We start from the raw sequence: 13,341 nt of genomic DNA on the forward strand, positions 1-13,341 counted from the left end.
CTATATCCTATTTTTACTAAAACCAAAGCGACACCAAAGTAAATGCCGTAACCATGAAAGGGGCCAAAACAGTAAATAAAGATTAAATGAAACATATTTTCTGAATAAAGGGCCTTGCCGGGATACTTGTCGTGAAGGACCGGCCATTTCTATAAAGGCTTATCTTAGGGACCGCTTCTGAACACAATGTAACTGGCAGGATTACATCTCGCACTTGCGGCTACCGACAAATAATGCTTGAGTTTCTATGAGGTAATCGTCACTTATCTACAAATGTAATTCCTTTTTCTAACAATGACTCTCAATGAACTAAACCGTTACACGGAGAAAGCAACGTGACGCCAGATACAGAAATATTTAAGAGGTGCATCATACTTTTCATAAGATAGTACTAATAGTCAGCTGGCAAGAACAGCGTCGTTCAATATCTGTAAGTCGTTTAACGTATCATAAAGAAGCCATCGTCAACGGTGCAGTCTGGTCTAACCGGTTTGAGAACCTTTCCTCTGTACATGTGTTGGGAAATCCCTGTGTAGAGATTGTTTTCTGAAAGTAGTTATAGCACGTAAACATCAAGAGGACTATGAAGTTGTGACGTGGAGAAGTAAGTTGGCAGCTCTACATTGTTGAATGTAGATACGCTGCATTATGGCGTACATCAGGGAAAATGGAAATATAGCTGACAAAACATTTTACTAGAGATTGCATCACGTGGCGTCGCCAAGTCGCCGCGACGAGCCCGTCGGGACACGCGGCCAAGATTCGATGGCAACGCTCACGCAGGAATTCATTTCGCCTCGAGAAGTGTCCGGTTTCGGTCTGGCCTGGTACGACGAGCGCTCATATTGCATTTTAGTATTTATTTATGTATCGGTCGGGCGCAGGTTCTATCGGCGGCGCCGCGGGCGGAGCGCGGCCCAGGGGGGCATACTTACTACGTGATTAATCCTCCTCCCCCCGCGGGTCGGCCGCGGCTGGGCGCTCCGTAGCCCGTACTCGCGCCGGCTTTCCTCGTCCCCGCTCCTCACGGCCACTCACTACGCACGGGGCTCCGCGTAGTGCCGCCGTCAGTCGCGCTGCGACCTGCGCCGACATCGCATCGTGTTTATGTCGGCCCTCCCGCGATATTCATCCGTGATATCATTCATGCTAATCTCCGGCCGTTGATTTTCCTGCCGAGTGACCGCGGTGTGACGCGAGATACCACGAGTGCCGAATGTTCGTGGACATAACGTCCGTGTACTTTTCCATTGGATTCCGAGCGAAGCAAACCAGTTCCGTGTGGCGGAGGGCGCCTTTCTTTGGATGAGATCTCCCAGCGGTGATCGAAGCTGTGACCCGCGGCCTGCGATGCTGCGTCCGTGACCGTCTTACGACAGTGCCACGAAACGTAAGGATCTGTTCGTTCATTCGGCGGTTTGCGTGCATGGGTCGCCTATTTGCATGGCGCATACGAGTGGATTTTATTTTCGTCTGGCTGGGTTTGTGTGCGTGCGGCTCGCTCGTGTGGGTGCTGGTCGGGAGTGTGTGCGTCGCGTTCGTGTCCGCGAGACGGCAACTCCCTGCTGGCTGTAGCTGGCCTGCTTTATTTAGGTTGTTTCCGAGCGTGTCGGGCCGGGCCAGCGCCACCCGCCGGCGATGTCTTCACCTGTGCCCCCGCCACAACTCCATTTTTGACAGTTCCTTCATAACCGGACTGAATATTTTTCTGCCCAAGGTCTTTATTCATGTAAATAGGAATCACGTCTCTACTAAATCGTAAATAAATGACGTTTGGGGTAATAGGTAGAAAGTTAAGATAAATAGGACCCAATTAAGTTTTGATAAAAGTACACGGTCACCACACCAGCCCGACGACATAGCGTACCTACAATGGAATCAGTACAGAAAATCAACAACTTATATAATTCAATCATAAACATTTGACATAGGTAAGTATATGACTACTATCTACGACAGCTGGTCGGGTTTCATTTCATGTCAGACTAAGTACCTAGATCTAAAAACTCGTTATTTCAAATCCTATGCCGCTCCCTGGTTGCGCCTAGTTATAAAAAGAAGAAATAAGAGCTGAAGCATAGTAATATGTTATACCTTTTCGAGGATTTTTATAACCCGGTGAGCATGCCATAACCTCCAAGAGGAAACCGTGCAACTTGATGATGGCTTAGGTACCTACCTAGGTATGTATTACCTAGGCACTTATGGAAAGACAATGAAATAGTTTTTTTTCTTATCGATGGTTAGTAAATACTTTTGTAAACAAAAAAACCGTTTACTCTACGAAATTATTTTTGTTTATATTTCGTCTAATAGGTATATAACTGAAATATTGGATAAGCTTCTAAACTTTTTAATAATGAATCTCACATCTATTTACGTACTAATGCATAATTATCTTTATAATCAGGTAAACATGTCAATGATAAGTATAGAGCTAGCGTTACATGGTCTCATAATAAAAATATATACCCAGTAAATCCTAATTTATTTAGGGATATCAGGAAAATATTTTTATATATCATATAATATATGTTTTACTTATGAAAATAGTTTAAGTATTATTGAAATATTGATTTGGCATTCTTGTATTATGTGTACTTTTTTAGAAGGTCTCTTAACCAAAAAAACTACATAAATAAATTATATTAATCTACTAGTGCCTTACAAAAAACACACAAACAATACTCACGTGAATTGATCGTGTTAATATGGGTACATCATTAATTTCACATAGGTATTTAAAAAAAACAACCTTTACTATCGCCCATTAATTAATCCACACACAATAATTATAATTAAAATTATGTTACATAAAGCGATTCATTATTATCTATACATATTTCAAAAGAACAGCTTATTATATTTAGTAACAATTTATGGTTTTGATAAGAAATTGGTTTTTCCTATTTCCAATATATTAATTACACTATATTTTTGCATATTTATATAGGTAGGTACATATGTGATAAGCGAAGACCTTTAGAACTAGTTGATCATATTTTTTGCGTACATAATATTTGAAACGGATATTTTTCAACTTGATAAGAACATTGAATAACCTATGTTGGGTTTAAATAGGGTTGCCATTACGTCCCGTACATGTGGAACTGTCGTGGCGTTCGACGATCGCGTCACGTAGCTAGAACTATTTTTACCGTATACCGTACAAATTTCGCTAAAAAAAAAAAGAAAAAGCTATTCGCAAAAACTAAGTATGCCAGCTTAGCTTTGAAGTCTGATGTATGCTGTGACCTTAAAAGATCATTCGAAATAACTTAGCCCTTGATGAAAACGTCCCAGATTGTTTATTTCAAGTTATGGCAACCCTGGTGTTAAATGAACCTACGCAAAAGATAATACATAGTGGCCGCCGCTTATCGGTTATGCTACTTATTGCATTGCTGTAAGTGTAATTAATTATTTAAAATTAGAACAAATAGGAAAAGTACGCCAAGTAATCGCCTCTGATAAACTCCGACCTATGTCTGGAGTACGTTTATACAAATATAACCCTTATTTAGTACTATTAACGATGTATTTAATATGAAGGGCGCCTGCAAGTAGAGCGTGAAAAAAGGAATTAACGCGTATATTGAGTACTGCATTGTAATACATTGTAAACAATGTCCATTGAACTTGTTTTGATATTTAAATTTGATAGTGAGTCATTTGATCGCCGCGCCACGTCCAAAGAAAATAAATAAAAAAATACCAAATAACGTCGACAGCATAGTTAAATACCATCTCGATTAAAAAAAAACTAGATCAAATTCGGTTTAGTTTGAAGGACCTAAATTTAAAACACCCTCAGATCGCGTTTGGGTATAAGAATTAAAGAAGTGACTGATCACTGACATCGGGTTTTTTTATATTAAATTTAATCAGTAGATTAGAATCATAATTATAAAATAGATAATATAATAATTATAACCGCAAAAGTATGTAATATGATTCAAATACAAAACAACAAGTAGGATGTACTATGTACTGTTTATCTGTAATGTACGGTTAAAGGATAAATAACCTATTAATTGTCTGGGTGAGCTGTAAACAAAAAATAAACAGACCTACCCGTCGAGACTAATTGGTAGACGCATTATGTAGAGTAATTTGTCTGTAGATAAATAATGTAATAAAAATATGCGTAGATACTTTAATTTAATGGCCGTAAGACTGAAGGCAGTAGTGCAGTGCCCGCTTTTAACGTAGAGTCAACATATAAAAGAGCAACAATTTTTGTAATTTTCTGAACGAAAAATAATGCACATTATTTGTGAAATCCAAAGAACTCTGAATAATATGATACAATCCGCCAAAATCGAGTAATTTATTAGTTTATATTTCTCACATAAAGATACAAAACTATTCCGAAGGTAGAAGAACCCTTATTTTCTTTATCATGAAAATTTAAACTGTGTTCCTTTTTAAAGTAATTATAGTGTAACATAAGCTTAATTAACTTAGTTAATTACGTAATTCATTCATAATAATATTCGAAACTTACTTAATTTATAAATTATATAGGATAATATTTACGTTTGGTATTGGAATCTGATCTAGCTACGTCTGAGATAGGTAGATTTCCAAGTAATGATAAAAACAGAATATGAGACGTCTTTTATTCCCAGAATTTGTGTTACAATATTTCTGCAAGTGGAATGTATATATATCACTGACACCTACTAGGAGATCAAAGTAAACAAAGAGATACGTTGGTCGATTTAGATATACCTACATATGGTAAGAGTAACACGCCTACGACAGTGGGCTAAGTGTGTGTTATCACTACCACTGACGACGTGTGTCGCTATCAGCTCTATTACCGCCGATAAACTCGCATACCTGCATATACTTTTTAATTCCCCGTAGTATACGAGTATGTATACTTTGCAACAGATATAATAGTTATTACATAGGGATTTTAGGAATAGGAAATTCAAAATATTTTAATTTTCAGATTTTTCTGCTCCGACCCTAACGATCTCCACATTGAACACTTATTACAGTTTATAGTGTATACTCCTGTAATAATGTTGATTTAAATGTACTTACTTTAAAAAATACTGAATTATTTCTAGATGATAATATTCTATTTTATTCCGTCTGCGGTTTTCCTCCTCATGCCAAATACATGACATGTGTTAGAGGATATTAAATCCTCTTAAATAATTAAATAAATATATTATTTAACGGATAATTTATTCTATTAAATGGCTGATTTTCTATAAATAAATAGTGAATTCATTAAAGTGAATTATGATTTCATTTACCGGAATATTTGCGCTACAGGAAACGTTAAAATTGTATCTTGAAAATTTATACTTATAAATGTGAAGTGCGTTTGTTTGTACTTCTTTCACGACAAAACGGAGTATAGGACTGAGGCAAATTTTGGTGTGGAGATAATTGGAGAGGAGGGGGGGGACATAGTAATACTTTTTGTACCATGGGCCATGTAACCTTATTCTCATAAGGTCACATGAAAATCTACGTACTAGTAGTTGCCCATGGATCCACCCTGTCGTGAGAACTTATGTCGTCCTGTCACTTAGCATTCACTTAAAAATTTCTACACATATTTTCTCTGACGCAGTCTTTTCTTTGATTTTCCCACTCATCCTCAAACTTTTAATTTACTAACAATATTTAGTACTAGTCGTTAAAGGTCCTGCCCTATGAAACTCCGTAAGTTAAAGAAATAAGGGCGTGATGGAAGTTGATATTAAATTTGACCGCCACAAAATCATCCTATATTTATTAAAAGAGCGAGCATATTTACAAATACTGCCCTTTAGATGTTGTTTGTTTGTATGGGAGTGCATCCGTATCGTCTCTCTATGTAAACAAACTGAAACAACCAAACTAATTTGTTGCAGGCCGAAATGGTCGATGGAAACTGACGTCATTTCGTACAAAATCAATACATATAATAAAATTGAAGAAAGGCCAAATTTGTATATTGGATATTTTTTAAAAAATCTTCATGGAATATACTTAGTTACTGATATAGATTACGAAAATATAGTTTTGGAATTTTTTGTCTGTCTGTCTGTCTGTCTGTCTAAACGCGCATCACACGAAATCTACTGGATCGATTTGCTTGAAATTTGGTATGTAGGTACCTTATATACCGGGTTAACATCTTAGATACATTTCATCCCGGTAAATGATCAGGTTCCTGTAGGATCCCGTAGGATAATTGAAAAACTAATTATGAATCAAAAATGCCTCAGAATCCCGGGTTAACATTTTATAGATATTTCATCCCAGAAAATGAGGAGGGTCTCCTGTAGGAAAATTAAAATAACAATCCACGTAGCCGATTTACTTTAAAATTTTGTAGAAAGGTGTATACAGAATATAAACAAATTGTTTTTATCGATTAGTCTGATATAGATATAATGGGCGCAGTATGTATATATCAGTATAAAACTCTTTCGAGTGACTGACTGGCTGACTGACTGACTGACTGACTGACTGACTGACTGACTGACTGACTGACTGACTGACTGACTGACTGACAGACAACATATACCCGAAACTTCTGGGCGGGAAGCTGAAATTTGGCATGTAGGTGAGTGACTGTAAATATGAAAGTTCTACACCGTTGAAGTTAGTGACTTGAAAATTTGGATTCTGGTTGTTTACTACAAAGTAATGAATACGTGTTTCAGATTTTTCGGATAATACAATTTTCAAGATAAAATCCTAAAAATTGGCACACTTACTTTTTGTAGCAAATAACAGTAATAGTAAATACAAAATATGTTTAATTTACGTTTGTGGTTAATAAAAAACCGGGACGTAAAACGTCATGGAAAATGGGACGGCACGCGTAGCAGGAAGCAGGAGTGGGAGTAGGAGTGGGAAATGGAAAGGAGACACGTAGTGGGAAACAGGACGGGACACATTGCAAAAAACATGATGGCACAATATGTAGGAAACGGTACGGGATATCTACTTTACATTATGAGTATGTACGCGATAAAATTACTGATATTTTGCTATGAAATTCAGCGGGCGAAGCCGCGGGCAAAAGCTAGTTTATAAATATATTTTCTTCTTTTGCTCATCTTAGCGTATGCGGTTCTTTCTCAGCCGTTTTAATCGTGAAAAATGGAAAGATCTAAAGTAGAAAAGGGAAGAAAGAAATGTATATATAGATAATTTGTAGGGCACATTAATGTTTCAATAATTTTATTTAGACGCAACAACTGTACAGTTTATCAGTTGGTAACTATAAAACAAAATATAGGTAAGTATGTTGTCCATAAAAACTGCTATTGATTTTTGTGATAGCCTTCATAGGATTCAAGGTTACACTAAATATATGAGTTACCTTTCAAACAAGTATTCTTAGAAACATAGCTATGTTGCGTAGTTACAAGATGTACCTATTTATTTTTTCTTTGACTTGTGTTCGCTTGTTTCATTGAAAGTACCTATTTGCCAGTTGAAATTTTAAATATGTAGTCTATCTCCATAGTTTACTAGAGTAATTTGGCCCGTTATTTAAAGAGTTATATATACTTAGTGTAATTATTAATTTATTTATCAAGAGAACCAAAAAAAGAGTTAGTTTTCTTTGTTAACTTACGTGATGTGCTAATAACAATAAAATTTATTTTTGTTGTCTAAACTTGTGAATGATTAGTAAAATTATTAATTTATTCAATCATGCAAATTTTACTAAAATAATACTGACCACGATAACACTCTGTTATAGTATATATCTTGCATGTTATGTGTAAGTACTCGTACAGGTAAGTGTAAGCGAAGCCAGAAGCTATTCAATTATTAGACGATGTTTCATATTAATTATAGCACTGTTTTTACTAAAGACAGGATTAAGTAACGAGCTACATTCACGAGGTTTATCAATGGAGTTGCACTAGAGGTTACATCACGGCTTTCAACCGCCAGCATGTTGCGAAATACTACACTTATGCAAGACATACGATGGGCGAATATGCCAACGAATATTGCATACAAATATTGCTAATGTAATGCATTTCTGTGGATAATAACTTAAGTAGATAGATGTTTTCAATTCAGTATTTTTTTTACTTGAAAAAAGTAATTTAATATTCTACCAAAATATTTTATGTCATATCAAACCATGAACAAAAATTATAAAGTTAAATAAGTATACATGATTGATTGCAAAATTTAGACTGTCTGAGCAACATTGGTATACTTATTAATATGTTAATGTTTTACAAGAAAAACGCTAATTTAATGAGGAAAAAATAAATATTTTCTTAGTACATATGTAACGAGTAATGGTCATGAAAAAAATAGTTACGTCAAATTTTAACAAATAGAGTGGCTTTGTAATTTTATAGTTGTATTGCAAGAATTTTACATACCTACATACATATTATCACACCTGTTAGCAAAGTAGTCAGGCAGATTTACAGGTATATTTTGTATATAAATTGCGTATGAAATTAACTTGTTCTGCAACTATGTATATATTTATTTCTGAAAATTTTCTTGCACAAAACAAAATACAATATTGTAATGTTAACGTAATATCTAACACTCAACCGTTGAATCATACAGATGAGATTATTTGCTAAGTTTTAAAGTATTTTATCAGCAAACATCAAATCTAATCTACGCCGACACTAGATATTTTACAGTATGCAGATAATATATTTTATTCTACAGCCTTTTGAAATACAACCATTCATTTCTTTCAATTTTTTGAGTTACATTATAATAGCCATGATAAAGATAACACTATCTCTGCATAATCTTTAAGTTACATTCAATGTTGGGGAATTAATTTTATTGTGTTTTTTTCGATTGAATGGTTCATTGAAGCGTGGTAGATTAATATAAAGTGTGATGAAGTAAAAGTCTATTATCAAAGTTGTCTTACAGTCTACGGGTTTGAAGTGCATACTAGCAGGGTTAGTATAGTCATATCTGTCACTTATAAAGGCAAGGTCATTGCATAAAAAATTACGTCACTAGATTACATTTAGTATAGGAGCACGAACGTCTAAAAGCTGATAAAAATTCAAGACTTCATTTTTAATTCAGCAGAACTTGATACTTACATATTTTATATTTAGGCAAAAAATATCATAATTGTGAGGGATTCGCTTTATTGGTGCTTTGTGTCTATGTAGATTTACAATTAACGTCGTGTATTTAAGATTAGGTAATCTTAAATACACGACGTTAATTGTAAATCTAACCTTAAATCAAATAATACTTATATCAAGAAATCGATTATGACGTACAAATAAATTATATTAATCGTTTTATCTTAATATTGTTTTGTTTTTGTCAATTTTGTTATGTAGCATATGTATCTGCAAGCTATATAAATTGTTCTTATCTCTATTGAGATATTGATCTTTTATGTATTTAATTAATTTGGTCAGTACAAAGTTTAGTGCTAATTCAGTGCAATATTGAAATTTGAAAATTCACCTCCAAAGAGGCATCTGATGACTCTCAACTATAATAGGACTTATTAATAGGCTTCGGTTTATTGGAAGTTACTTAATTTTTGTCAATAGTTCCGTAAGTATGTTTTTAAATTTTATCAATTTATATCATCGCATTAAAACATGACAAAGTAAAGCACTGGCTAGCTATAACTTAATTTTATTTTTAAATTAAGTATTTATTTTAAGATCCAAACAAAAAATGAGCCCTGTCCGGTTTTTGTTAGGTACTCGATCGTCACGGGTGTTACCCAGGCCATTTGCTGTGGCGATCATAAATCTGTGAATTCGTCAAACAGTCGTTGTGAAATAAGTTTCCATGAAAGATTCTTAATAATACATGGCGAATTGACGGTGGCAAACTGAAATCCAACGTAAATTCATGCGAAAGGTTTGATAAAAAAATTATAAAACTAGTGATGTAGTTAGACGGCCTTGCGCCCGCGAGCGGCGCACGTGTGGTGACGTCACGCCACGCACCTCGCCGCTCGTTCAAGTTCAATGCTGCCTATTAATTTTACCGTGCCTCAACACCAACTAGCACAAAACTATTCGATTCTATACAATATAAGTAAAATTTAAACTTAAATATGGTCTCCGACACAATTCTCTTAAGGTTCGGTCGCATCAGTTTATGTTGCTGCGCAGAAAAACGTAAAGTACGCCATTTTATCTAAACGACAGTGATGCGCAGGTTAAAGTCAAAGTTGACTGGCGCAAAACACCCTAAGTGTGTAGTTTACTGAAGCAACATAATCAAATAAACTAATCTCAATTTTAGTAAAGTAACATTACTCGAGTAATGAGAATTATAATTGATTTACGAGTAAATTGACACATTGACTTGATATGTAAGAAATTTCTGACGCAATGTCTATGTATTTCTTGAATCAATAATGAACTTCAGCAAGATGAGATTTAAACAAAATATTTTGTTAGACATAACGCTGCACTATCACTATGTCATTTGAATCACTCGCAACGAAGTTTGTATAGGTGAGTAAGAAGTACAAACGAAATGAGGAATGTGCTGTGTAAAAACCAACATTGATTATAATGCAATGAGGTAAGATTCTCAGCAATGTTTTCATGGAAAACGGTATTTCTCCTTGATAAAATCAGTGACTTTTTCTCATTGTTTTTACGTTGTCGTTATTCATGGCGAGTTATCGGCAACAACAATTAATGCACACTAATTAAACTTGACCTTACGTGGTGTAAATAAAGTATTGGTGGCCACAACACTATTTCACTGGCTGATGATGAGCAATTATCTGGTTTTAATGGTGTTGCATTCATTCAGTGAGTAGCAAGCATTGGTTGCACTTCAATTTTGCTGACAAATTTTATATTAGTTTAAAAGTGACACACCCATGCTTGTTTTGTTTTACTCATTAACCTATTCCACTCGAAATTGTGGTTCAAAATGGAGTCCAAAACCATTAAAGAAATAAAATTCTATATAGTCCCTTTACTTATAATGGTGGATAGGAAGGATCGTAAACGAAGCCTTCATACTGGATGTATGAAGGATTCTCTAGGTGTTAAACTAGTAAATCACTAAGGCTGATTTACACCAAACGAGTAAATGCTCACTCATTATATGCCCATTCTGGTGTGAATGCACCTTTAAATGTCAACTCTAACCATTGATACTTGAAAGCCTGTTGCTATATTACGTTGTTACTTTCTTTGAATCAGTAGTTTTGAAAACAGGCCCGTGTCTTCCTTTAACGACTGCCATTGGTTCCATGAACCGCGCGTGCGCAAGATTCAACAATCGCGGACTATTGTGATGAGTGACGTCACTCATATCCGTGAGCGTCGCTCTCACTGCCAAATATTTATTGTTTACGCTTTCGATTGTCACAACTACCTATGTAGTTGCAACATACATAAAACAAACTACCCATATGGGGCTGCTTCTACCCTATATTATTTGATGACAAATTACCTAAATGAAGTTAGTAAACCTGAAAAACAGACTGACGCAGCACCCAGCTATTTTGTTATAGATTCCAACCTATAACCTAGACATACAGAAAATTCAAATTAAATTGTTTCTCTAAAATTCAAATTCGTATGAGGTGGACTCTCGGGTCGCGAGCATATTAGGTCAGATATATTCGGATGCGGTCAATAATGTCCACCCAGTAACAGCAGATGTTGATCAACCATGTTTATCTTATCCATAAAATGAAACGCAAAGTGAAATTGATTCAGCTCTAGCTGCCGTAAAACCAGGACACGTATGTGTCTGATAACAAAATTAAACAGTACTATCAGTATTATTTCACAAATTAGATTAATCGTAGGTATTGGAATTTATGATTATAAATAATTCCCTTGTTATCGCAGTTTACATTTTGATATTTTTCAATGTGTAAAGATAAAGAATGCCTTTGCAAAAAACAGCAAGCAGATGTCTATAGATATGATAAGGATGGCAGGATTTTGATGTCAAGGTTCTTTAGCGTGAAGATAATACATTCATGTGTGTTCGCGATGAGGACATTTGGTCGTGTACTCGTGTATCAGTAGGTAGTAGATACTACAATTTTATAATTGTCTATCGCGTTTACGATAATTGTTAGTTTATAGTTTTTCTATTAACCTCTCTGCATGTATTTAGCGATTTATGACAACTTCTGTGTTAAACAAATTGAATTCACATAGCATATGCCATTCTGAAAAAATTGGTCGTTTCCGTTACTTATTTGTCATAAAATCGGTGATAAATATAATAACAGGTCAACAGCCGAGCAATAACATCTTTTGCCCTCTGTTTTCGCAATTCCCCAGTTTGCACGTGGCAAATTAGGTACCTTAAAATACCGATAACAATGTTTGCTTCCATTTAAAGTTGGAACTTTGTGGATAAAGCTGTTGTCAAAACAACGGGGTCGACATGTGACTCTTACATCACAGCACACTCACATGATTATTTATAAACTTTAACTTCTGATAGTGATACTTACTAAAAAAACATGGAATGGGAACTTATTAGTTTGAATTATACACGTGTGCAGTAACTTTCATTTGACATTCAACTACCTAATATTTTACTGTTTGTACAGATGCTTTACACCAGAGTTCGTTTTATATGTCACTTAACCACCATCCTGTTAACATAACAACTTCAAATGTGGGATTTTTATTCTTATAAAATGCGTATAAGAATGTAATCAATAAAACATTCTAGAAACGGAGCGAGTTTGATATTATCAATTGATGTTATGTTCGAGTGGCAGATCGAGTATCGATGGTAGCAATACTCGAGCTGACAGTGTCGGCATGTCAGCACTCTGCATTCAGGCAGCTGTTTAGCATACAATTGCTACAATCTCGGTAATTCCTACTGTTAGTCACGCGGCCGATCAGCTCCGCACTTAGTATGCCGTAGGCACCGTTCGCCTACGCTGGCAGCGCCACGCGCAAATCGACGCCGAATCGATAGGCAATAACTGTTCATACGAGGCCAGTATCGATATGTTTACAAATTCGAAATAGGACACGCACAACGTGTTTCCTCTGTAAGGCAAGCAAGGACCGCCGCGAACCTTGGCTTGCGATATTGACTCGACAAACTACACTTTCTTTCGCAAAGTATGTTGATTCAGTGATAAACAAAGTAAAACATGAGAGAGAATAATGCCGTTATGAACTGTACAGTGCATTGTGCTGTGATCCCACCAGTCTGGGTTTTGCAAGTAGATGTTAAATCTGGGAACGCAAAATGTACAAGAATTGGTGTTGGTTGATGGTTGTTGGCACCGCGCTGTAGGAAGCTCTTGGCACTTCATTAATGTATTGACGTGGTCGATTGATGGATCACTCACCATTTCAGATGCTAATATTACTCGGCTACTAGTGA

General features: G+C 35.5%; 1 protein-coding gene across 1 annotated transcript in view; it reads left to right on the top strand.

The window, feature by feature from the left end:
* The first annotated feature begins 811 nt into the window (after positions 1 to 811).
* Atx-1 (Ataxin 1) overlaps positions 812 to 13,341 on the top strand; it is a 28,800-nt gene continuing 16,270 nt past the window's right edge. Inside the window, exon 1 of the mRNA XM_053750238.2 lies at positions 812 to 1,390. The gene's annotated coding sequence lies outside the window, so the exon portion shown is untranslated. The remainder of the gene's footprint in view (positions 1,391 to 13,341) is intronic.

Source organism: Plodia interpunctella, chromosome 10 (assembly GCF_027563975.2).
Source record: "Plodia interpunctella isolate USDA-ARS_2022_Savannah chromosome 10, ilPloInte3.2, whole genome shotgun sequence".
In the NCBI taxonomy this organism is placed as follows: Eukaryota; Metazoa; Arthropoda; class Insecta; order Lepidoptera; family Pyralidae; genus Plodia; species Plodia interpunctella.